The sequence below is a fragment of the Ciconia boyciana genome, chromosome 4 (genome assembly GCF_034638445.1).
Source record: "Ciconia boyciana chromosome 4, ASM3463844v1, whole genome shotgun sequence".
Taxonomy (NCBI): domain Eukaryota; kingdom Metazoa; phylum Chordata; class Aves; order Ciconiiformes; family Ciconiidae; genus Ciconia; species Ciconia boyciana.
Genome location: NC_132937.1, coordinates 72429641 through 72446685, shown reverse-complemented (window position 1 = coordinate 72446685; position 17045 = coordinate 72429641).

The following is a 17045-nucleotide window of genomic DNA, read 5'->3' as shown; positions in this document are numbered from 1 at the left end:
GATTAAAAAGAGCCAGTACAAGTCTCTGGGGAAACCCTACACATCCCAAAGCACCTGCATGCACACCTGGGAGAATGGCAGCTCTTGCCCAGGAAGCAGGGCCACGCACCCACATCTTTGTCAGCAGGGTGCAGGACAGCCAGGCTTCATAAGCAGGAGCCCAAAGCAAGGACGCTGATCTGAGAGGGACACTGGTGCTAGATGTGCTGCCCAGGTGTAGGCAGACACACGAGGCTGTTGCCTGGTCTTCCATAACAGCCTGCAGGGAGATGCAGCTCTCCCCACCACAGGGATGCAGCAACTGCCTGCCGCTACCCACCGGCTGCAAAGACAGCCTGAACAGGTAGCTCAGAGCCTACGTGGTGCTGCAGTCAAGTAAAGGTGAGATGAACCCCAAACCTAGAATCTCCCTGCTGCCCCCCTACAACTCTTCCTCTCCAGAGTGAAGGACAGCAGGGAGAAATACAATGACTGTTTCCTTCCTGGCCCCAGCACCGCATCCCGGTCCTGGCCCACTACAAATAGGTAAATACCTGGTGCTGTCATCTATCAGTCTGGGAGTAAGGCTGGACAAAGACACTTAAATTGGGAATTAAAGGCTAAGATTATTATCACTATTACCTGGGATGCAACCTGTGATCCCTTAACTAAAGGAAGAGTTACTGTCAGGAGTTTACAGGAGATGGTTGTTATAGGTCAGGCTTAACTTTTGCTTTACCTGTTTCTCAGCACTTAGCAATAACATTGCACTAGTGTCTTTTGGTATTTAATTGCAGAACTTATTTTATTTCTATACTAATTATACTATATTTTTTAATAATTTATCTTACAATGAAATGCAATCATTTTCTGTAATATTCCTCCCACTACTTAAACTACTTAACAAATTTCAACTCCCTGCAACATAATGCATTTAAAATTTATTTTAATTTCAAAAGCAGTGAAAGCATTTTTATTCTTTGCATTTTTTTTGCAGACATTTTAGATATTTTTCACGTACTGGAAATCAATAATGCATGGTCTGAGATCAAATACAAAGCTATGATCCTCCAGACTGAGCAGTTTTGCTTTTAAATTCTTAAAATGTAATATCAAGGGAGATAATCAGTTTAAAAAAAAAGATACAGAAAGAGAGAGTCTTTTGTTTCTAATGTGTTATTTGATCCAAATCTTCATTTAAAAAATAAAGTGTCCAGGTGCAGTACATATTCTTAAGCATTAAGCAGCCAAATGTCCAGTGATTTCTAATGCTTAAGAATATGTGCCACACCTGCAATATGCAGGTTTTTAGGGGATAAAAAATTGAAGTGCTTTACTTCCTACAGCTGAGGATAAATATTGCAGTACTCTATAGCTGAAATGCAGGAACCAACACTGGAATTGTAATAGCATATAGTAGGTTGAATAGGGAATAGGATCTACTGTGACAGATGCAATACGCGCTCACACATTTCTGCAACAAATATATGGACCAGACTGAAGGTAAGAAGAGAAAAAGATGAAGTATTTAAGAACATCTTCTGACTGGCAGTAAAGTAAAACATTTAGGTTGCTGAAAACTCTGACCTGTGTCTAGTCTACTAAATAATATCAGCAATAAAATATGTGTGTCCCTGTATGGAACCAGGCTGGAGTACAAGGGAAAAGAGCCAGGAAAAATATTTCGTGGTCTTGATCTGCATACCTGTGCACTTGTCACTCATGCACTTGCTATGCACAAAGCTGCTATTAGCAGAAGTGCGCAGTCCAGCCCTGCTCCTGATTCTTTTCCTATTCTAATTAAATCAGCATCCTAAGAAAGGACAGGACATGCATCCTTGCCCCTGCCTTCAAAGAAGGAAGGACATGCAACCTTCAGAAGCAAGTGTGGGAAACACCCAACGATGCACTTTTCTACAGGTGACACCTACCACAGTCTTGCCTTGGGCAATAATTTAGCCTAACATCCTCGGCATATACAAAGGGCTCAGAAAACAAAAAAAAGTCATTGGGATCACTGGTGGGTTTTTGAGCCCAGAGCTGAGCTGAGATTTCTTATTGTGGTCTCTGTGTCTGTCTCTGAAAAAACAGAGCAGACCCACTCAAAATTTTCCTCTGCTGGACTTACTGTTTTTAATTTTAGATGTGGTCTGACAAAATAAATTCTGGACCTGCACTTGGGAATGTTTTCAGGAAGTTTTGCTTGTTTGATCAGTGCAACACTTCAGCCAAGTGAGTTAGTACATGGTTTAGGCTGTTGTTTTTCCCACTTCACAAGTTTTTCCAGTTGCACACTTTCCTTGCTTACTGCTGAAGGGAAAGCTCCTCGCTCTGCCTTCCAGGGAAAGGAGTCCTTCGATGGGAAAGCAAGCCACAGAATTGTCACGGGTGAACAGGGAACAGGGTGGGCACAGGGCATATTGTCCGTCACACAGGGAATTCACTTTGGTAGCCTGACGTGATAGTTTAAGTGGACGCCCAAGCCCAGCTCAACGTCCTCTGAGAGTGGCCTCCAAGTGGCCACCTTACTATTGTTGGTTTTGTCACGTTCAGAAATAAATATTACTTAGTGCTTATCCAAGATTATCTTATTTTTTTCCTTCAGTTTCACAACTTGTCAACTGGGAAAGAAAAGGAAAGTCAGGATGACAAAATCTTCACTCTAAACCTGACGTGTTTCATCACAGATGTGGGGATTTTTCACATTGCAGCCACACAGAAAGCGAGAGTCCTTAGCAATGGTCGGAGAAGAGCTGGGTGCTGTCTAGGGTCCAGCTAGGCAGGGTCTGCTCTCTCCCTGCTGACAAGGCAGAAAATTCCTATGCAGGATCATGCCTCTTCTTCTGATGGATTCCATTTACTGAACAGGAAGCAGCAGAAATCTCACAAAAAGGGCCAGCAGGTCAAGCCCAAGAGCAGGCTAAAGTTTTGAAAGCAGTAGGGTTTGCTGCATCAGGTTCTTTGGATGGACTACCTGTGATGAACTTGCACCTTGCACCTTGATGACTGGAGCTGCAGCCTGAAGTATTGGAGTGGCAATCCTTGTAACAGTAACAGGATAAATCCTAACTGAGAGCAGTAAATGAGGTTACCTGTTGTGCATGACACCAGAGTGATGCATTCCAGCAACTAACCACTGCAAAAGCACTGGACTTCCCAAGGGCTTGGCAGTGCTCTCAGCAGCACCAGTGCCTGAAGTCTGTGGAGTGGAGAAGAAACCGCCAGTGCTTTACGTTACTAAAGGAAAGGGAGGAAAACCAGAGAAGTGTGAGCACTCAGGAGAGAAATCCCCTTCCCCTCCAGCCCCAAGCCCAATGACTTTTAACAAAGTCTTACAAATCTGGAGAGACATAGCCATGATTTTTGAACAATAAGGATGTGTAACTGATAACCTTTGTCCCCCCAGTCTTAGAATAGGCCAAAGAGCTGAATAAGTGATTATTGAATCATTAGGATGTTTCTCTGTAGGCATGTTTTCTCATGTTTTTCTAAAGTTTCCAGTTTTTGCTCATGACTGCTTTACAGTTTACTGGGCGTTCTGTAAAAAAATTATCCTCTTTCACCGAAGCTAGCAAGAAGGACCTTCTAGCAATGACAATTTAGCAATTAATTATATGACCACCATCCAAAGGCTTTCACAAGATCAGCCTGATACTCTCTCTTATTTTCTTTTTGTAAATCCTTACCTTGATTCTAATTTATTTCTTCAACAATGTTTTTATTAGTTCTGTGTTTGACTTCCTGCAGCAAAACCATAAGGACTAGAATCCTACAAGGACTTACCATAGGCTTATTTCTAAGAAGGTATATCTTCACTGGTCCTTTCAGTTAATCATTAAGTAAGTGCCTTAGTGAGCTGGAGAAAGTATCACACAAAAAGATCATAAAACTATTTGTGTGCAAGGGGTTGGGAGGGTGTTCATTTTTAGAGATGTGTAGGTTTTTGTATAACCAACAAAGAAACGAATACTATGAAACATCTTATTAAGTGCCTTGAAGTTTTTTCCAACAAATCATATAGTTTCTGCAAGTTTATTGTGCACTGTATTTGATTAAAACTAGGCTTTGGTGAATAATACTGTAATGGCAGATTGTTTGTTTCAGACAGCTAGCAGTTGTATGAAAACAAAACCCACCTAATTGGAAGTGTTCATGTAACAGCAGTGAAAGCCTTTCCCAAGTCCCTGAGCCTCACACTGACAGTAAGAGAAGAAAAACTGCATTTCTCCTGCAAGGCTTTACAGTCCCACTGAGGGGCTGATACCTAAGGGGCCCGTATACAGTGTGCAGCCACCCGAGACTTCATAAGGCAGCTCTCTGGCAGGCAGGGGCTTGTGTCCCCAGCGCCCACAGGGACCTGGTGGCACACCCCGAGCCTGGCCCAACCTCCCTCCACAACGGAGGCATCCACACCATCACCCCCCTCACCCGCCCCGTCCCACTTGGGAGAGACACCAGCCCCTTCCCTCTCTCGCATCCCTCCTCCTATCCACCCCCCCTCCAGAATGTCTCACAGATGAAGAGCTCAGGCAGGGTCGTTAATAAAGCCAGCTGAAAATTACTTTTGGGTGGGAATCTCTAAAGCTTGGGGTTTAATAGTTCTCATTATTTACTTTTTTTAAAATGAGAACTCCAAATCTTAAATAAATTAGTAAAATGTCAGTGGAAACCATTCCTGCGAAGGGCTTCAGTCCTCCCTTGACATTTTTAATATCCAAAACTGGAGTATTTAAAAAATATTTTATCTTTTTTTTGCATCAAAACTGCTTACCCAACATTGGAAGGGACTTCTGTTTCATAAGAAATGATGATACCATGGCAACCATAACAGTTGTTTGCATTTTGGCTAAGAAACCAATTTTCCACTGAACAAAACAAGTCCTGGTGGAGGGTTTGCACCTCATTTTAAACAGGAAAAGCCTTCCTACCTAGTGCCATGTGAAGCACATTGCACACTTAATCACGTGTCCCAGCCAACTAGATGGACAAATAACCATCATAACTAGAGAACAGTAAAACTTATGCAAAAATACATGTGGGATTTCTTTGCCCCCTGGATGTTGGAGGATGAAAGAGAGAGGTGCCTACTAAACTATAGCTGTTACTCAGCCTCTTCTCCAAACAGCAGTCACTTCTCATGTTTTATATTATGAATGGAAAATAATAAAATAGGGCTTGCTGTATGCAACTGCTGGGTGGTATTTATTTATAGCTCTACTGGGGATAGTGTGACTGGCTGGGCAATGCAGTATTAATCATCTTTCCAGTGAGGAGCAGGAAAGTATTCTCAGAATAAGAATTAGGCATTAAGAACCATATTGTATCTATTTGGGAAAATCGTACACTGGGCAGAGTGGAGAAGGGGGAGGACTGTGCCCAGCACATCCTAGAAGGAGCATGTGCTGCAGAGGAGGATACAACACGCTCCTCTCAGCTAGCCAGCTCTGCAGGGTGCTGCAGAGGGCACAGCAGCACAGCAAGAACTGAGCATTGCTTTCTTCCCATGCCCCTGCCTTCCTCTGCTGGAAACAGCCATGGAGCAACGGCGAAGCAGCATCCCTGCCTTCCAGGAAACAGAGGAGACCCCTGCTCCATAGAAAGGCCAGGTGTGGTGTTGGCTGAGGTGCTGGTGTCACATGGTTGCCTGGGGCTAAAAGACATTACATCTACGAAATGGGAGCTAAAGCACTGAATAAACCTGCAAAAGGGTCTTGAAGCACTAGGAACTCTGCAGCACAAAAATAAAAAAAATAAGTCATCACATAAACCTAAACGGAAAAACGAGCAGCCCAGACACAGCTGAAACTGACAAGAGCTGGCCAGGGAAAAGCAGCAGGTCAAATTGCAGCCTGGGGAGTCCAGTGCTCTGCAACCACAAAGCCCGGAGCCAGAAAAGAACAGAGCAATGCAGCAGGGATGTCTGAAACCAGGTGCACAAAGCAGTGACAGCCAGAAGCTGAGGTGCAGTCAGAGCAGGGAGAGAAAAAGGCCACAGCTCCCACCGAGAAACCCTGCCCCTCCTGAAAGCAGGGATGCTGGCTGGGGCTGGTGGCTCTACACAGCTCTGCAAGGATGGGGACCAAGGGGTACCAAGCAACTTTGAAAAACACAGGGAGTGGTATTCCAGGAGCACCTGGCTGTGCTACAGGATGTCCGCTAACACTGCAAGAATGCCCTTATTACTGCTACAGGCTGATCAAACTAGCAAGACCAAAATAAGAGAGTGGAAATGGAGGCTGGGCACGACAACACATCAGAACCGCAATGTTCAATATCTTATTCCCTGGCCGTTGTCCCTGTAAATAGAAGCGCTAGTATTTAGCTGCCAAAATGTTAATTAAGCTGACTAACTTTCAAACTCTGCAAGAGCACATTTTGAGCTGGTATTTCTTTGAAGTGAGTATATTTCCAGGCTACTTTTCATCACAGTATCTTAGCACCACTGAAGGAAACGCCCATTGTGAGTGTCTCATTTTGCTTTAGGAACTACAAAGCAAATAGGGTGCTGGCTGAGTGCACCTCCACAAAGTAAGCCAGCGTTACATCTCAGCTCTTCCTTGCATCAAACCAGCACCAGTGCCAGATTTCCAAAAACAGATACTGATCACTCTCCCACAAGACATTCCCCTGTGTGAAAACGGAATTATGATTTAACCAATATTACATACTCATGGTGGAGTGAGATGTGCCTAGAATACAAAGAGATGGCAGATGCCACCTCCACAGAAGCCAGGAGGGACAACACATATGGCTTACATGTCAAAACTGCACACAGGCATGGCTCCTTTAAACATCCTGGGAGAAATACTGCATGCAGAAATGCAGAGCAGCCACTGCACCTCCCAGTCACTGTTTTGTACCACTATGGCTATAGGAACTAGTTTACATCAGCATACAAGTGCTGATGTGCAAATAGCTGCTGGGCAGACTCTGCAAGTGTGATGATCTGTAACCTACAGTCCCAAAATTTTGCAAGTGAATGGTATCTGTCTTACAAACAGGGCTGTGCTCTTAATTGGTCAAATGGGCTTATAGCGTGGATACCTAGGCCATCAACTTGAAATGAAATCCAAAGACGAGAGAGTTCAAAGAACAGAGATGGGTTGCAAGATGCTCACAGACAGGCTGAGTCAGTAATGAGGGCACTGAGAAACAGGAGAGGTCACCAGTAAGGTGTCCCTGCAACTTTCACACCACATGAAATAGATTATAATTGCACTCCACAGGCTCCTCACTCCTGCTGTACAGAGCTGTGTGTTTCAGCTCTGCAGCTGGGAGGTTTGAAGGAAGACACAGAAACAGCACCCAGCACTTCTAGGTTCCTGACATGCTTGGGGTCCCTCTGAGAGCTTCAACCGAAGTAACTCATTGGCAGAGAGGGAAGCTTAGGACCAAGTCTACCTGGTCAGGCCTCTGACTCCGTGAGTGTCCAGCCCTGGTTTCTTAATTTGATATTTAATCTTGATCAGCAGATCTTAGGGCACGCTTGTGTCAAGCCTTCAGAGACTGCAGCTCTGCCCTGCTCCCCGTGCTACACACATGGCTGTCCTCTTGGGGGGCACCGGGGAAGAGCCAGCTCCCACCCCAGAGTGTCTGCAGAAAATGCAGCATAAGCCTGAAGCCCAAAAGCCCTCTGTCAAATCCTCACCTCATTTACCAAGTTCTGGCCTACCTTGGCTCCCTCCCTGTCCTCACCCCCACTATTACAGGAGACCGCAGTATAACCGCAGCCCTGCCACCCACCATTGCCCTTGAAAGTCAGCATCCCCCTGGCTCATGCCTCCCTGTGCACAGCTGGGAAGTCAGACAAACTCTTCTCTCACCTCAGACACCAGTTCAAAGCCACAGTGTGTCCAGGAGCCTAAAGCAGGGCTTAATTTTTCAAGGCAAATTACGGGACGGTGTACCTGCAAAGCTGTGCTGAGCCTGCCCTCAAGGACCGTGGCGTGGACTGGTGGCTCTCAGGTGTCCCCTAGACTGCCGCTGAAAGTCTTCCCTGGGGTTAATGAACCCCAGCAAAGAACCAGGCCCCAAATGTTAGGTTTGATTGGCAAATGAGCATGAAACAAGCTGAAAGGGAGAGCCAACGGAAGGATACAAGCAATAGGAATGTAATTATGCAGTGATTCATCTCAGGCATGCTTGCACACTGGGAGGAGGGGGGCAGGAAAATAGGGGGAACTGAGCCTTTTTTTTTTTTTTGGACAGGAGTGGAATACTGCAGAAGAAAATTTCGAGGAGTGATTCAAAGGTGACATAGGTGGATATACTGCAAGGATGAAGGAAAGTGAAACAAACCTCTGATTCTGTATGAGCGATACAGAACTGTGCTTCTACAGTGTGCAGTGAACGCATTACTGAGATCACAGATTATGGGGGTTAGCAGGCATTTCCAATCCTAGCCTGAGCAGCTGCTTCTCTCTCTTTGTAGCATTAACCTTCATGAAACATAGAAGCATTCACCAACCTGAAGGAAAAACTGTGGGATGAGAATTTTCATAGGCAGCCCACCAGTAGCCTATAAATACATTTGAGTAGTGGCAGAGGCAGATTTTAAGCACATACAAAAGATTGCATTTGGGAGATCTTTAAAGCATTGCAGAGCAGGTGAACTGCTTTGAAACCTTAAATTGTCATTTTGAATTAAATGTTCATACCTACTGTATTTATCAAGGCAAATTACAGGCAGTTTTTACTGGCAGCTGGGGAAAGTGATACAGGGAACACTCCCTGTGAACAGCCTAGTGGAGTATGAGTGATCAGGACTCAGGAACAGTGTGGTTATTCTACAAGTCCATCACTCAGCTCCAGCAACAGGACTGCCAATGGGCAAAGCAGTAGGTTTGCCTTCTCTCCAAGATCCCCAAGCTCACTTCTCTGGACATCCTTCTCTCATGATCTCCTGCTCCACCCAGTGCCAGATCACCCTCAAGAGCTTGTAGGGGACACAGAGATGCCCTCAGAACAACAGCCTTCCCCTTTCAGTTCCATCCAGCAGGGCCATACCACTCACGGGGGGAAGTCACACCTACAAACACTTTGGCAGCCCTGCACAGGCACTCACCAGGATGGCTGGTGGTCCTCACATCTGTACAGGTGGCCTAAGATACACCACCTGTTTGGAAAAATGCAGATAAAATTTACAGACAGATCTGATGGCAATATGTGTGGAACCATGCGCATGTCGGTCAGTTGCCTAGTGCATGGTTCTTCTATTTTTAAGCCTTCTAAAAAACCAGCACGGTGAATAGATGGTAAATGAATAAAGGTTGATTTTTTTATGCCTGTGCCAAATTAATTATAAATGAGCAGGAAAATAAATCCAAAGGGCTATCATCCCATCTACCAATCAATAAGTTGAAAGTATAAATATACTAGAATGATATAAAGTGCCTGTGGCACACACAAAAACCCAGTGAGCTAAAAAAGGAAGGAAAACATTTCCAGTCTTCATCTGGAGAGATGCCACAGATTTCGTCAGGCTAAGGGGAAGAGTTTTTGTAACTACATGATTTTTACAGACAGAGCCCCCTGTCTTGTGTTTTGTCAGCAATTTACCTAGGGGGAAGTATTTTCTGATAGCAACTAAGCAACATTGCTAGTCATGTGTATGCACACATATATCAAAACTAATGACCCAAGCAGTCTTAATGACTTCAGCAAGGGCAGGAGGCTTACCTTCAAATACATAGTAAAGTGTTGGCTTGGATAAGAGCCTAACTTAACAGAGACAGGCAAACCCAAAGATGAGACATTACATACATCAGTGTACAGCAAAATCCTAATGCAAGGTGGTTAAAATGGGTTGTGCAGAAAGAGACAACCAGGTAAATATCTTTTGCACAGTGATACAGCAAGAGCTACAGTCTGCAAACAAATTTTGTGTTTCATAATCCAGTCCAAGGAACATTTGAGAGGTGTGAAAGAAATGGTACCAAGACGGCAACACCGTTCCTGCTCAGTGCCAAACTACCACACTTCTCTCTTGGTAGAAAAGAATGCCAGATCAGGAGCAATCTCCGGCTGTTGGAGAAGTAATCCTGTGGCACCCAGAGTTGACTTCACCTCCCTCTGAAATGACTAGGCAGCTCTCAAAAGCACTCCCACATGCAGGTCAGTGCAACTGCTGGACTCCCCACAGAGTCCATGCTGCTCAGGCCAGTCTCCTTGAGACCCAGTAGCTGGCAGCTCCGCATAAAACCTTCTGACAATTTACCACCATCCTTGTCTCCCAGATGGAAAGAACCAGCAGAGATTTCATATTGTGCCTGCATTTGCTAATGAGCAGTACAGATTAAGCAAAGACAGACATACCACATCATCCACTGCAGTCCCTTGCAAAACACAAGGCTTGAGGGTGTTTTCAATAGTCCTAGAAGGGTCAGCTTTGCTTTGTTTTAAATTTTTGGATCTGTACTCCACCTCTAAAGAGTTTATTTATGGGTCAGTTTTTCCTTCTGAAAGCCCAGCAGGGCTTTAGCAGACCAAGTGTGAACACACATTTTAGTGTTCTCCATAATAAATGCAGAAAATTCATGAGCTGAGAGCTGCCTGTGGTAAACCTGAAGTCTGTAACTCAGGCACAGGCTCCTCAAACTCTGCCTTGAAGACAGACAAGCTGCAATCACACCCCTGTACTTAGCCAGGCTCTCAGCCTTCACAATTTCATAGGTTCCACATCAGCCAGTCCTCACAGACCCTCATCACTTGGCTGTTACCCCTAGCCTCTTAATAGGTTTTTAGAAGTTTATTGCCAAGCCCTGAATGCAGCAGCTGAACTGAAGTAGGTACAGACAGTGCCTACTTTCTCCTCTTTCCAAGACACAGTGCTTTTGCTCAGGCAGTGCAGGGAATACAGCATAGTCATTGCTAATTCAGCATTGACAACAGTGCTCCTCCATGCTCACTCCTCCAGCTCCTTACTTTCCACATTGTTCTCACCCACAGAGAACGTGTGTGTGCCCCATTTCAGATTACTTTATATTTTCCCTATTTCAATGTCACTCTGTAAATTTTTGCTCCTTTTTTTCCCCAGATTTTGCAATATCCACGTGATGCTATTTCCCTGTCCTCGTTACTCTTCATATCCTTGCTCTACACTGGACCAGCGATAAACATCATCCACATAAAGAGCTGTGCTCCCTTTCCAGGCCACCAGTAAGGACAGCAGCATCATCTATCGAACACATGAGATAGCCCCATCATATAGGTGCACTTGAACTGCTCATCTAAGAGCCACAGTTGGTCAATGCTACATCAAACAGAAAGGCATTTGTGTAAGGGAACTGAAAGCCACCTTCCTCCCTGCCTCCCCCCCCCTTGCTTTTTCCTTTCTCTCTTCCCTCTCCTTTTCTTCCTTCCTCTTTCTCAGTCCTTCCTCCCCTCTCTCCGTATCCACACTATATTTTTAAGTCTTGCTTTGTACATCATTGCATTGCTGCTATGGGATCACATTTGTACTTCCCTTCCTACACACAGCTTGGACCTCATTTGTTATACTTCTTTCATCTGTGTCAGTCTACCAGTATGTCCCTGGAACAGGCCCTTCATCTCAGTGCTGCCAAACAAACAAATAAATAAATAAATAACAGGCCAGAGTTTCATCTGCTGCAGCTCAGCACAGAAGTCCTTTAACTTCACTGAAGCTGTGCTGATTTATGGCAGCTGAGAGTCTGACTTACTGCTACTCATTTCATGGAGGCATTCTTCATCACTCCACAGTGACTGCCTGGATCAACGTCCCTGACAGACTGCTATTACCACACAACTAGCTGATCCTACCAGTTAACCTGCCTTCATCTTAGTGGGTCAGAAATCCCAAACAGACACGCTGTCCTTGGGATTCTTCATGGGCTGTAGCCCAGCCACTTCCAGCCACCTTCTTCAGCGCCTCCGTGAAGGAAGGAAATTGGATTCGGCTGGGGTCTTTAAATCCATGTAAAAGGGCAATATGACCATTACATAACTATAACACTAAAAAGCAAAAGCAGAAATAATATGCCAGTTGGAGAAAACATTCTTATATATAAAATTTTATGCTGCATGAGGAAAAAAAATTAATTCTTGTGTGTGTGTGTGCTTGCATGTGTGTACCTGTGTATTCATATAAACATTCTTGCGCACTCCCTGGAGTTTAAAATTCACCAACTTTGCCCAGGAAAGGCACTCAGCAAGATCAGTTCCATAAAAATTACTCTTTCACATGAAACAGTGATTTATGAAGTTAGACACCTAATAGGATGCATAAGAAATAAGTGATAATACAGAAAAAGAGCATCTATCGATTGTCCTTGGCTGGGCACTGGGGTGAATCAGGTGTCATCCCATCTCCCAGAGGACACTGAAAGAATAAAAATAAAGATTCAAGACACTGACAATATTAGATTCCCTTAGTAAGGTGGGAGGGAAAAAAAAAAAAGAAAAGCATGTTAAAAATGAACAGAGAAAATAAGTCAGCAGTATGCTGTCCTGCTTCTCTCAGCGCAGAAGATCAAAAGGACATTCAATGAAATTAAGTTTGAAATTCAAAACGAAATAAGATAAAATATTTATTCACTCCCCGTGCAATTGTAGGGCGGAACTCAGGGTGAAAGAGCACTTCACAGGCTAGCTAGGCTAGTCTGATTTAGCATAATTAAGGTAACACCTTAATTGGGGAGAGGCAGAGAAAAACATCTTTATTAGTGAGCTGGAGAAGGTGACAGAGCAAACTCTTGTCAAGTTTTCAGCTGACACCAAATTGCGGGAGCAGTCAATACACCACAGCCTAACAGCACCCCAGTACCTATGGGGAAGGGATCAAAGAGATGGGGCCAGGTGCTTCCCATCTTGGGGGCGGATGAGGGACAATGGGCAAAAGCTGAACAAGAGCACTTCAGACCAGGTATGAGCAGAAGCTTCTCCCTGCATGGACAGCCCAGCAGTGGAGCTGGGACCCAAAGAGGATGTGCAGTCTCAGTCCTTGGAGTTTTTCAAGACCTGGCTGGACAAAGGTTGGGTCTCTTCCAAACTGAAGTATCCATCAGTCCTATTATTCTTAAGGATCTTAAGTCATGTGTGTAAACAAGATTGAGCCTGGTTACAGGGAGGCTCAAGACCTGGACGTCTGCAGGGCTAGTGGCATCCTAGCCCCTCTCCTGCTGAGCACGCACTCCTAAAACAAGCACCCTGACAGACCTCAGTCGGCTGCACCTCTTCTCCTGTTATAATGTTGGGTAGCCACCACTGGACCCTTAGGGTGGGAAGGCCTTGCCGAACCCCCCTCTGTGTCTTGAGAGCCTAAGCACCATTAGCACCATGCTGCACCCCGGAGCAAGACATACACAAAAGCCTTTTGAGCACTGCAGTCACATTCTTGCATTTGGGAAGAAAGTGCTGTTTCTTCATTCCCTGATTAAGCCACAGTCATATGTTCTATTGCCTGGTAATTGACAGAAATTGTGGTTGCTGAGCTGAAAGCCGAGAAGAACAATGGGTGACAAGGTCAATTTCCAGGTAAGAGACCTCATCACATACATGAACAAAAAAAGGTCACCCTTGCGTTTACAGCCTGTTTGTTCATTGTGGGTGAGAGCAGGTGATTTAAAATAATAGCTGTGTTCCAAAGCACATGCAGTGTTCTGAGAGAGCGAATGCACCTGAAAGGAGAAAACAGCAGTCAAAGAGACAAACAGGAATACAGTAAGCACCTGCAAACACAAAGGAACACTGGCTGGGTATGGACCTGGTGGGTTCCAGCAGTCAAAATGTTTTCTCACAACATCATAATCCTGCAAGTCTATCGCCAGTACTCTTTGCCACTGCCACAAAACATTCAGATTCTTTTTTTTTTTCCTTTAAACATAGGTAGCATGTTGCAATGGAAGTGGTTTTGCATAAATAGTATAGTGTTTTACAGAAGCTGCTTTCGTAAAGCCTTGCTGCCCCCTCACACTGGCGCTTCTCAGAAGTTTAGGGATCACTCACATAAATCTAAAACATTAGAATAGCATGGAGCACTTTTGTTCCAGCCGGGAAGGCTTCAAAAGCTCTCTGCAAGGCCTTTGCCAGGTAACAAACACTGCCCTGAGGTTCAGGTGAACTTGTGTCCCCAAACCACAAAGCAGCCTTGTCCAAGCTCCTTGGGATTACAGTGCCTAGCTGCATGCTTCGGGCTGTCTTCTGCTAAACACATCACAGGCTGTACCTGGGACTCCTATTCTCACCAAGTTTATTCTACCCATATTTGCCTTTTGGAGAACAGAAATGCCATCTTATTGGGAAAGCAAACCTGTGAAAACTAAATTTAGTCACAATGTTAATCATGTTTCTTACTAATTCCTGGTCCTGCAGAGCTGAAGCAACTATGGAAGATTTATCCAGGTTCTGTTGAGCTCAACCATCGCCTGAAGCATTGTTAATGAAGTACAAGTTACAGGGTTAATCCCAGTAGATGTAACTGCAAAACCACCTGAAACCCGTACATGGAATTTAATACACAGGGCCTTTTATAGCAAAATGACATGCAAAACTGAATCGTGGTTTGACTTGCAGATCCCACCTTGCATTTGACTGGCTCAGGGGAGTCCTTTCTTTTTGCTAGCTAAGCTCATTTGCTCTGACAGTCACTGAGTAACAGTCAGGGCATTGTTCACCCTTCTCCCCAAATGCTTCTGTAATTCTCAGGGTTACTTATACTTTAGACAATCCTTTGTGCCCTAGTAGAATCTGTGACAGTGTTTCCTTGTTATCTGAATTAGTAAGAGCCATGTTTAGAAGAATGAGAGACTGATGAGCAAAGTTTAGGTAGCATGTGAACTGGATCTGGATACAATTAAAGTGAGTTAAAGACCATGGCAGTTCTGTACCCATTGTGCAGCTGGCTGTAACACTAAGACTTTCTTCAGTGACAGAAATCCAGAATGGTTGAGGTTGGGAGGGACCTCTGGAGATATCTAATCCAACCCCCCTGCTCAGAGCAGGGGTACCTACAGCAAGTTGCTCAGGATATTGTATGGTCAGCTTTTGAGTATGTTCAGGGATGGAGACTCCACAACCTCTCTGGCCATCCTGTGCCAGTGTTCAACCACCCTAACAGTAAAAAAAAAAACCAAAAAAAACCCCAAAAAACCCAACCCAAACCAAAACAAAACAAAGCACCAACTAAAAAACCCTTTGTGCCCATTGCCACTTGTCCTTTCATTGAGCACCCCTGAAAATATTTTGGCTCCATCTTCTTTATTTGTTCCCAGCAGGTATTCATACACAGTGATGAGATTCCCCCTGATTCTTCTCTTCTGCAGGCTAAGCAGTCCCAGCTGTCTCAGCCTCTCCTCTTATGTCAGATGCTCCAACTTCATCCTCTTTGTGGCCCTTTGCTGGACACTTTCCAGTATGTCCATGTCTCTCTTGTACTGGGAGACATGTACTCTCTCTTGTACTCTGGGAGCCCGGAGTTGGAGCTAGCACTGTAGATATGTCTCACCAGTGCTAAGCTGAGTGGAAGGATCACCTCCCTCGATCTGCTTGCACCACTCTTCCTAATTCAGCCCAGGATGCCCTTCACCTATTTTGCCACAAGAGCACATTGCTGACTGATGACAGAGGATTAGAGCTCCATTTGGCACTTATTCCAACTTCATGCCGGTGTTAACTCCAGTGATTTCAAAGAAACTATGCCAGCCTAATCCTGGAGACATGCACGGGTGAACTGCAGCCTTTAAGCCCAACTATCTACTTCATTAAGTTTAGCTTTACAATGCCAACACTCACTACACTTCAAAGTTGTGCCAGACTGCTGGAAAAAGAGCATTCCAGATGGGAGTATATCCTGGCGTTTCTTGTGGATGGCTACATCGGTGCTCAAGAAGCTAAAAAACAGGACAGTTCAACTGGTGCTCATGCATGCTCACGCCCATCACAGAGCTGGCCTTCAGCCTTCTTCAGCACCAACACCAGAGGGGCAGACTCACCTCACGTCTCTTTCTCATCTCCCTGGATTGTGGCAGGGTGGCATGGCAAAGTCATCAGTACTCAATACTTCTATTAAGTGGATCTGTTAGGCCAGACTTCTTTTGTAGAAGAAAGCTTCAACAATTTATACCGGTCATTTAGCTCCTGGGTGGATATTTCTATTTCATTGTAAGATCTTCTTCCATTCAGCTAAATCAATCCACCAAATCTAAATCAGTTTAAATTCACTCCACCAGTTGAAAACAGGGCATTTATACTGAACAGACAAATCCTTCATTAGTGATATAAATTATCCCGTGTAAGAAGGAAATAGTGCTTTCTCATTGTCAGTTGATTGAGGGATGCCTAACATTTATGTGCTGAGATAGAGTATGAGGTTTCTGAAGCATAACAGTTGCAAAAGTGATGGCTCTCAAGCCACAGCAGAGTCACCCTGATGAGTGGTGGTGTGGGAGAAGGTCCCTTCTTTTGACAGCTTCCCACTGCAGCAATAGATGCACCTGCTTTTCTCTCTTCAAACAAGTGTAAATCAGAGCTGTACCAGATGTTTTTGTTGAATAGGCTGCAAGAGCTGCACTGAGTCAGCAGTCCCAGCACACCGCACCAAAATTTCCCTGAAAGTTTTAGCTGGATGCTCAGCAATAAAACACATGTAACCACTTAGCAGGAAGAAGAATAGGTCATTGGGGATTTGGCTTGGCTTCTGTTCCTTTTGTTGAACATGTTTTTGCACTTTCTTCCGCAAATAAGTATAACAAAGTTCTGCCAGACTGGCCCCCTATGACACACCTATGACTAATCCGGTAACAAGACAAACATTTTAATTCAATTCTCAGCTAAGGCTACCTTTAGCACTTCTCTTGTGCACAGCTGCTGTTAAGAATGAGACCTACCCACTCACAGAGCTCTGGCACTATCTAGTGTGACTAGATAGGGAGACCCCTCCATAGAAGCAAGTGAGCAGCCACATCCAGCGAGCCATGACGAGCCACTGCATCCTCAACAGCACAAAAGCACATCAGTCCTGAATTAATGGATGGAGGGTTCCTGCCATTCTCTGCCTTGCAGAACACACTGAGAGTCAGCCCCTGCCCTGAAGTTCCAGCCTAAATAAA